The following is a 10,223-nucleotide window of genomic DNA, read 5'->3' on the forward strand; positions in this document are numbered from 1 at the left end:
TAATTTATCAGAATCATTGTGAAATATCTGATCTGATAGAGACAACATAGATGTTATTACACTCCTGCTTCCATCCAGCTGAGGACTCATAATGTCACCATTATTTGATGAGACCTGTTGGAAGTTTGCATACGTACATTCTTTCTTTTCCATAGTATAGACCGAATCGTCTATAATACTGTCGTCTTCCATCGGATGTACTTTTGTTTTACGGCAAAATAACCTGAATCTCTTGAAACACTTCTTTCTATAAGAAGAAATTAAAATTATTTCTTTTATTTCAATAAACAAATTGTAAATTTGATGAGTTTGGAAACAAAAATTTAATATTTAATTACTGGATGTTTATCCTCTACAAAATCAATATTTGATTGAGATTATATATATACATATGTATTCTTGTCTATGTGCTATTCCTTGAGCCTATCTGTAGACATGAAATGCCTTTCAATTGCTGCTGTTACAATGTTTTCTGACAATTGTTCTAGCCGACAGAAGGCAGCTAGTGTGAAATTTGTAGCGCGTCTAAATAGTCCTTACGGTATTTGATAAAAGCCAATAAAATTGTTAATAATTTTATTATGATTGAGAGAAGTCATCAATAAAATTTCTAAAATAGTTATTTAAAACAGTCAATTATCAAGTTTCGGTTATAAAATAATGAATTAAATTTCGGCGCAGCACCTTACTATAGGAGACAAGTAGTGTCGGATAAATCGAAACGGACAATCTCCATCGGATTTAATTGAAGGCTTTTAATGAAGCCAACAGCAAGGCTGATTTGCCAAAGAAGGTGTCTCCCGGAGGAGTTTCTATGGGAAATATTCTCCTACTTACATATTACAAACACGAAGGAATCCCGGAGAATTTCACAAGATTAGCCGAAACCGCGACTAACTAGCTATTGGTGTTTAATCTTTCTTATCATAAAGATAGCAGCATCAGAAGAGAAGAGTTAAAACTAAAAATATTTTCATTTAAACTTACTTTAAATTGAAAGAAAACATTTTTCTTTTGAAATCGCCAAACCAATAATAACGCATTCACTAGCAAGAATGAACAAACCAACAATGGTTTAGTTTAATTGTCAACTAACAATTGTTGAAAGACCGTTACGTCATTTGCGTTTAAAGTTGCATACACAGGGCGAAAAGAAGGCATTTTTATGTGTCAATCGCGGATTCTGTCAGAATCAACCAAATTTATGTAATAAATGTAACGTTTTAGCGTTTTAATTTTGTTGGCTTGAACGGTAATTTACTTCAAATGAAAACATTCATTTAACTTTTTTATTTGAATAATAGAAGTCGTTAAATGAAATTGTTTTCGTTTCTCTTGCGGCCACTCACACAGACACAAAGAGAAACTAATTTTGACAAAATAAACTCACAGATTAGATATCTCTACAGGATTGAATAAACCTAAGCCTCAAACTGATGTTTTAACACCCACATTCAATCTATTTTAAAGCGTACGGATAATTTAAAGTACTGTACATATGAAATTCTTTTCTAGACTTAAATGAGATGTCAAAACGAAAATATAACTTAATTAGTCTTTTTTCGTTTTAGATTGTATTTTGCGCGTTGCTTATCATTTATGGATACAGGCAAGAAAAATAACTGAATAAGTTTTGTGTAGTTGTAAAATTTAAATATTTTGAAATGCTCGCAGTTGATGTAATTTCTAATATACAGAGTTAATTACAGTGATAATGATTAATTTCTTCAAAAATCTAATAATTTGCTGAAAACATACATGCTGCATGTTCAAAATGGTCAACAAAAATAGATACAAGCAAACCCGAGAAGAATGGGCACATGTAAAGATAATTTTGAAAGAATATTAAAACCGGTGATTGCCAGTTGTCATTATTTTAAATGACTTTTTATGCCATCTGCAAGTAGGCCTAAACAATACTATCATTATATTTCTGCAACAGAAATCAGTATACTCGGAAGGAAGCAAATATATCATTTTACTAGCAGATGAGCTTGGCGTTGTCCGGGCAAAAAATAACAGCAAACATTAATAATTATTAGATTATTTTGTACGTGTAATCCTTCTGTTATATTATGTTACAGTTTTTGATTTATATAACTACAAATGTTATCTTACGTAAGAGTTTATCGCACCAAGCGGCCAATCTAACGCATTTTAAAAATTCTTTAAATTGTGTAGTAGAAAAATAAAAAATTTTTAAAGTGTTAGATTGGTCATTCGGTGTGATAACCCTTACGTAAGATAACTTTTGTAGTTATATAAATCAAATATTATTACATAACAAACAGTAAAACGAAAACCATGTAACTGCTGCAACATCCGGCCGTCACATTGTTATACTAGGTCTTGAAAGTAGCGATACTTCCATATAAACAGTTTGTTATTGTACAGTAGACACTTGTACTGTACATAAATTTAGTTGGTCGGCAATGTACCTTATCTCTGACTTAATATATTATTTCGGTGAGAAATTGATATTCGATATATACTATTTCGTTCACGACGCGTTTTAGGAACTTAAGTATGTCATACATTGAGGACGTTCTGTATTTAATAATAACGAATGATATTTGATCCAATAATCTAGTGTCTTATATCAGGAGTCACGGTAGTGACTCCTTGGCAAGTAAAAAAGTGACATATACAGGAATAAGGGTTGCCGATTTTCGGGATCGATTTTTCCGCCCCCAAATACCTATGATAATTTCGAATATCGAAGAAAAATTATTTTCTTAGGTAGTGTGCAAAATTTCAAGATTTTCTATAAAGCGGTTGCCGAAATATAAGCAACCGAAAAATGCAAAAATCTCCAAAAAAACGCTGTATTTTCTTTTCATTTTTCTTCATCCGGCACTGCAGACGCTCGTAGAGAGAAACCACTGGGTCCAAAAAACTCAAATTTTAAGCTTAAGCCTCTCCTTATCAGTGAGGTATCGACGAAACTTCCGGGTCGATAGGTCAAAGTTCACGGGGTTTCCCATAGAGCTAATTTAGTTTTACGACTGATTTTACGCTTATAAGTAGAAAATTGCATGGAAACAAATGAATTTTATTCAAAATGTTACTCAAAATTACAAAAGCTCAAATTTATGCCAATTAAAACTTTTGATACCGATTTTACTATTTCAGTTACATGATGATAATTAAAAATATATTTTGATACAAACATAGATGACAGTATCGTTTGTTACATTATTGTTTCTAACATCAAAGTTTACGGCAATTTCCTCTACAGCGATAAACTGTATAATAATAGGCCTATAGTAACATATAAATAGACTATGTATGTTCATGCCGTTTTTTATCCCGAACAGTTTATAGATATCTATCCTTTCCGAATGTTTCAGCCCAGGCAGTTCTATCACATAGTGTGGTAGTCACGTACGAGAAGGCCCTCTATTCCATCTATAAGGATGTAGTAAGCACAGAATTCTAAGAAGTGAGGAAATTGTAGGATTCTTTTAAAACTCTACAATTTCCTCACTCCTTAGAAATGAAAAAGACGCCATCGAGAAAAAATAATGCCTCTGCCGAAACAACTTGAAAGGTCAGAAATCTACAAAGCCTTCGTGAGAAAGACGATAGTTAACTTCAAGGAGACAGACTGTATTTCGTCACGCCTGGAGAGCGTATAAAAAGTTATAAGTGAATGTTTCTTCTTCCAATAGTGAGACTAATATTTATCGTCTTTCTTACTTATGCACAGCTAGCAGAGACCGAGATTAAAACAGTTCTCTTTATTTCGCCTATTTAAGAATTGGTAATTTTCTAATCCCTATTCGGGCTCAGCTTCAGTGTCTAAAGTTGTTGTCTCCAACATAACGAACAAAAGGTTAGTTCGTCTTGCAGTGGCGTGCCGTGACATTTGATGATAGGGAAGCTGTGTTTCTGTAAGAAGCCGACTTCCAGGGGCAATCAGTTAATTGCGCGTCAGTAATGGTCTAGGGTCCTTTCGTACATGGGTGGTGGCTGTAGAGACAAAGACGACAAGTATCTGACAAAAACCGTTTATTTTAACATAAAATAAACATATACTATGTACAAAATAGTTTGCTTTAAGACAATCAGCCGTTCGGACGTCCTGAGAGTCGATGTGGTTCTTCGATGGTCGATCGAAGGTGGCCCCGGGACAGTGGCGTCGACAAGTCTGTAAGGTACGGGGAGACTTCGTCCGTTGGAGTAGGGGACACGATCTAAGTCCGAAGTGGCACGGGTTACAGGTTGGCACAATACACGAGAAATTGTTTTTTTTTTTTTTTTTTTTGCGCCTTGACACACGGCGTTTTGGTTATTCGGAACGTTAACAGAGTGCCAGGTATCCTCGATTGGTCGGAGATTATATCAATCTCCGTTCTTTCTTTCATCCATTTTGATTGGTCGTTCTCCCTCAATCACGCTTCCCGAATGGTTGGTCCCTCGTTACTAAACGTAACGAGACTCTTACCTGGAGCGCGAGAAAAGTCAAAATCGAAGACGAATTCGATCTTCTACCGATCATAGGACGACTTCCTTTCGCGATTTATGGTTTCTGCCTGGCAATTTGATATAAACAATGGGTGTCCGATTAAAAGCGACTTTTACCTATGTTTTTTTAAACTAATAAATTTTTCTCTAAATTAACCATTTTTTCGCGTCTTTCGTGACGGGTCAGACCTGTCCGGTACGTGACACTTCCATAAAAGTTTTAAACAAATGCTGGAAATGACAAAAATAAACAATTTATGTATTTTAATTCTAAAATACAAATAATACATACATAATACAAATTGATATGATACAAACAATGATAGAAAAACTTGTTTTTTTAATTTTTTATAAACTAATTCTATTCGGCGATTTTTTCCGCAAAGTCGTTAATTACTTTATCATGAAAGTCGCTGGTCGTCGACTCCATCAACGTATTTAAAAGCACTTTTTCTATCGAAAGCAACGGACCCACTGGTAGATGGTACCGTAAAAATTAACGATATTAAATCATATAATTCTTTTATTACGTCTTCGTTCGGATCGACATTAATTATAATACTACTGTCTACGTCTAAGAGTTACTTGTCAATATAGTCCTGACACGAATATAAATATTGCGATTCGCTACGTAATTTAGATAAATCAAAAAATTTCCCATAAAATTTACTTAATTTAAAGAATTAAAAAACACTTGGAAAAATTGTTAATAATTTTAATATTATGAAAAACATCTAAAAGTGATAAAAATTCTAAAGATTTTATGTCTGAAAATCTGTCAATATAATTATAATTTTCTTTTAATTATACTGTAATTAAATATAACTTTGCAAAAAAACGTACATAAAAATAACATTGAATACTCTACTTTTTAAATCTTAAACAATTCACTTAGTCAGATACTCCCTACTCAGTGGCTAAGGAATAGAATCGTTGGAAGCGTTAGGGCTGTTTCACACTGCCACCGACTGGTCCGACCGGTCCGACCCGACCGATCCTATAATCGGACCGACTAGTAGTAAAAGAATTCACACTGAGTACGATTATGTCGGTGGCCGACTCGTAAGGACCAATCGGAACGCGTCTTACAGGTCAGAACACTAGCCAATCGTGGTAAGTTTTTCAATTTTAAACAGAAAACATGGCCGTCATTGAAAGGTTGTCGTGTGTACGCGTGTTCGCGGGCTAACGACACCATTTTAGCATTTTTAATGTTGCTTTCTCTTGTAAATGAAATGTATTATGGTGAATTAAAGTAATTCGTTTTGTTAATATCGATGAGTGCCTGCGTATTTCTTAATAAAGTTGTTCTTAAACGAAGCAAATAGACGGAAATAAAAAATCGTTCGTAACTTTTAAACGGTTGATCGTAAGTAATTTTTTTTAATACCAATCGATATGTCTACGTCTATTCGTTAATATGAAGTTTAAGACTATTTTTTAGCTGGATACCTTTCGCTTTACTCTAACCAATTATTTTTTTCAATGTCGCCTTTATAATCGGCTCGCCGAATATCATAAAGCCATGGATATTTTCTGACTTCGTTTATTAAAGCTTCCGAGAAAACTTTACCTTCCGCCATTTTCTAACTTCGGATAAATCTAAACTCTGATTGGTTATAGCTTCGAAGCTCTCATTGGCTGTAGCTCACCGACTGCTCCGACGCGACTACAAATATTTAACTTTTTAAATCTGTCCGACTGGAACGACCAGTCGGTCGACCGACTGCTGTTGCCATGGCAATACGACTAGGAGTCGGACCGGTCGGCCCAGTCGGTCATAGTGTGAAACAGCCCTTACACGTGTGTAGTTTCCACTAGCTAAACCGACCGAGGTTGGTGCTCTGTAAAGCGCATGCGCCAATGCCCTCTGGCTGCTTTACACCATTCAGTTATTCTCGCCGTGAAAGCTGTCTCGTAAGCGCTTCCATTCCGCCACTGACATTCGAATATACAATAGCAATCTTATCGTTTTTTTCACATATAGTATAGTATAGAATTTTTTAATAAGATACATAATGCGGTTATAATAAAATATTAATTAATTAATTATTTATTTATTTATTTATTTAATTAATTCAAAGTACGTTAAAATATGAAAATTTATATTTTAGAAAATACAAGGGAAGGTCATTGGAAGGTGGAAGCGGCGCTTCCACCGCTTCCAATGACGGCACGCCACTGTCGTCTTGATATATAATACTTTTGTTATCCAGAATGATGGATATAGTGCACAGTTTGTACACATCCTAATGGTGTAGTTTCTACATATCAGTCTCTTGCACTTGCTGGAATGCTTTCTTTGTCTATTTTTGATGGGCAAATGCAACGCTTCTTCCATTTCCCATAATTATTAACTCTTTATTACCTCTTAGAAGGATTTAAACTTCAATATTGTTGTTTGTAACATGACAAAGGTCGAAATGTGCTTTTTTATTGTAAATATTTTTACTAGTTAAAACCAAAGTTTTCACAAACAAACTATAACTACAAGCAATTATTTATTGTGATATCGTCACAATTCCGGGCTGCAATTTTTAATCATATTTTTTAAATCGTTTAATTTAAAATATATGCTCTTCACCTCAAATTAGTAGTGGCTTGTCCCTCTACATTATACTTTTTCTTTAACAATAGAGTCGTGCCGGTCATCTATTAACTGCTTTCGGGGGAGATGTGAATTGAAAAACGTGATATCCGGTTTGCCTCGGAAGTTCATATATAGTTAATTGGGGTCTCCTGTCCCTAAGGTTTCCACATCTAGTCTCGGATTTCATATAACTTTGTTCTCGAAATTAAGACAGTGGGAATTTATGGGTCTACAATGACAAAATTTGGAAATACAGTAAATGTATCTTTCCTTTGAAAGCAAAATTGTCGCCTTGTATGTAATGAAGACATAAAGAAAAGTTCTTAGCCGTTAGAAAAGAAAATATCGTCGCTTGAGATACGAGCGAAAGTTTCAAAGTGGGAGCGACACTCGCTGACGAAAAATCGAACGGAAGTGTCAAATTGATTAACCGATCAAATTAAGAATTTAGCGAAAAGATTTTTTAAAAAGCCAGAAATTCAAGAAGAATATTCGCTTCTTCCTGGCTCACTCAGTTAATCTTCTGTGTCGGTTCCCCTCTTGTCTCCGACTTCGTTTTCATTCCGCCGTATTATAAAGGTTTTTCGATGTTTTTAAACAAGTATGGACGTTAAATCAGTATTGAAGCGCATTACTTTCGGGTGGCTGTTTTTCTACTTTGTCTTTCGTTCTTTCACACCCGGCGCTCGTACAAAAACGAGCATCTATTTCGATGGTTTCAAAACTCTTTCGAATCTCTGCCCTATCTAAATCCGGGTTTTACCAATGCGCCCTATGTCAAATTCTAACAAGTAAAATTTGCAAAATAAACAAATAGCAATAATTGTTTTAATTAGAGAGTTAGGATGTTAAATAAAAAATAAATAAAACGCGTATTTAAGATTTAAAAAAAAAACAATATAATTGAACAAATTTAATTTATTAGTGGTATGGATAAGCCTGTTGATCATTGCCCATGTTCTCAAATTCTTAGAATCAAACTGGACGCAGCCACCCTCATTCCTTTTCCACGTTAATTTTCGTGCAATACTTACTTTTTATCACAGCTACAGCCAAAAACCCAGCTTCGCCCAAAGAAGAAGTTGCAAATGGAAGCAAAATTCTCTGAGCTGTACCACTCAGAAGAGGATATTCATCTTTTACTGATATCCAAAATTCAGTTAATTCCATGCTGCTAAATTTTGTTTTCAACGTATTGTCGCAAGACAACTGAACAAGATTCTCTTCTTCTGCAGCAGTAAACTCAGATGGAGCACTGACATTAAATGTGTGTAAACTATTATTGTCAAGACTATGTCTTGTTTATAAAATCGTATTGCCTGCTGTGTTATCAGCTTAGAGGTATGAAGGAGTACATGTCAAGAGTTGAAATTTGGCACAGAGTATTAGGTGCCCAAATCATGCGCGCAGAAAAAAAAACAGACTTGTAGGAATTCAGGGGAGTGAGAATTGAGACAAAATAAAATACAAAATGGCGACACTCCCTACAAACAGTGCGAGATTTGCGCGTGCGTTATTGGTTGGGAAGTTCGAAAAGCGAATGTTGCTAAATCGAATTTTGACAAACGAATCTTTGAAAAACCCATTTACCTGTCCCGTGTTATTCCCCACATATTTCTGGTCGCCACGTGCTAACCTTGACCGATTGACCGGAGATATCTCGTTTCATCATCGAAACTTTTTTGAAAGTAGATGGCGCGTCGTTACAATTTTATATTAGAACTAACTTCCGAAATATAATTATTTTTTTAATATTTATTAATATATATATTTCATTTGTGCAAAATAAAAAAAATAATTTCGAACGATACAATAGCCACCATATTTTTTTGAAAAACAGGAAATTTTCGCATTGACATAAATTCAACATGGGGCGTCATGCAACGGAGAGAAATTTCAACATTAGATAGGTTAATTTCACTGAAAATGCATCGTGGGTGACCTCGTGGTCGTAGCTGTGGCTGGCGAAGTTTGAATAATCGCGCTCAAAACCAGCGATACCAAAGATGATTGGAGAATGAGAACGAGCCCCGCCATGAGCGTCAAAGTGATCCCGCTTAATAGTGAGTCTCCGAGACATAGTCTTGTCCCAAATACGGCTTTGCCATTTTACTATTATTTATTATTATCATTCGGAAAATTTTTGGTTTAATTTTATTGTGAGAGGGTGCTTTTTCGCGCGTTTTTCGGCGAGTCGTTGTCTCCATCTTGTTTAGTGTAATGGATTCAAGAGGAATTCAAACCGTATTGCCTGAATGATAAGAGAGTTTAAATCAATAAAGATCGTTTTATTGTGGAATTGTTGTCATTTCATATACAGTCCATTTTCAACGTAAACAAAATGGATCTTGAATTCATGCAAATTTATCGATATTATCATTTTGAAAATATTTCTCAAACCAGGTGAGAACCTGTGATATTCTTTTTCTTTTTCATACAGTAGACCCCCTATAACACAGGTTCATATAACACAGATTCGTATAACACGGCGAAAAAATTGCTATCGGGTTCGTATAACACGCTAAAAGAGACTTGTATAACACGGTAAAACGTCATCGTCGACTCGTGTCGCGACAGGATTGGTCGAATCTGGACCAATAGCGGATATTGTACAAACCGTTAAGTTTAAACGAGCACTGGATCTGCTAAAAACCATTTATTATTCAACGGCCATAAAAATTATATTTTTATTAATATGTCTCCAAAGTTAAGTTATTTTTCTGCGAAAAATTCGCTGATCAGGAAACACGCGTCCGCCGTTCGACGAAAATAAGCTTAAGCAATGGCGTCGTCGAACGGTGCACACTCGATAAGTAATCCTACAATTGTTTGTTTATAGCATAGTTTATATGGATTATTCCCAAAAAATTATACGTGATTTGGAAATATTGAGCCAAATTAGTCTAGAATAGATTAATTTTATGGAAGAAAACCTTTCAAACAGCCTAGCCCCTAACTGCACACGTGCCGGGCTGTGATTGGCTCATGTTTTTAAGTGACTCGTAAAACACGGATTCATATAACACGGAACGTATCTACCGTGTTATAGGGGTCTACTGTAGTTTTAATTTTTAATAAAAGCTGAAATTTTCTCAATCGACTTTAAACAGTTTATGTTGCTTCTCTGCAGGGAGATATTCGGAGCATTCGGCTTTTCAAAAATATC

Source organism: Centruroides vittatus, unplaced genomic scaffold, assembly GCF_030686945.1.
Source record: "Centruroides vittatus isolate TY-2023 unplaced genomic scaffold, ASM3068694v2 contig_424, whole genome shotgun sequence".
Taxonomy (NCBI): domain Eukaryota; kingdom Metazoa; phylum Arthropoda; class Arachnida; order Scorpiones; family Buthidae; genus Centruroides; species Centruroides vittatus.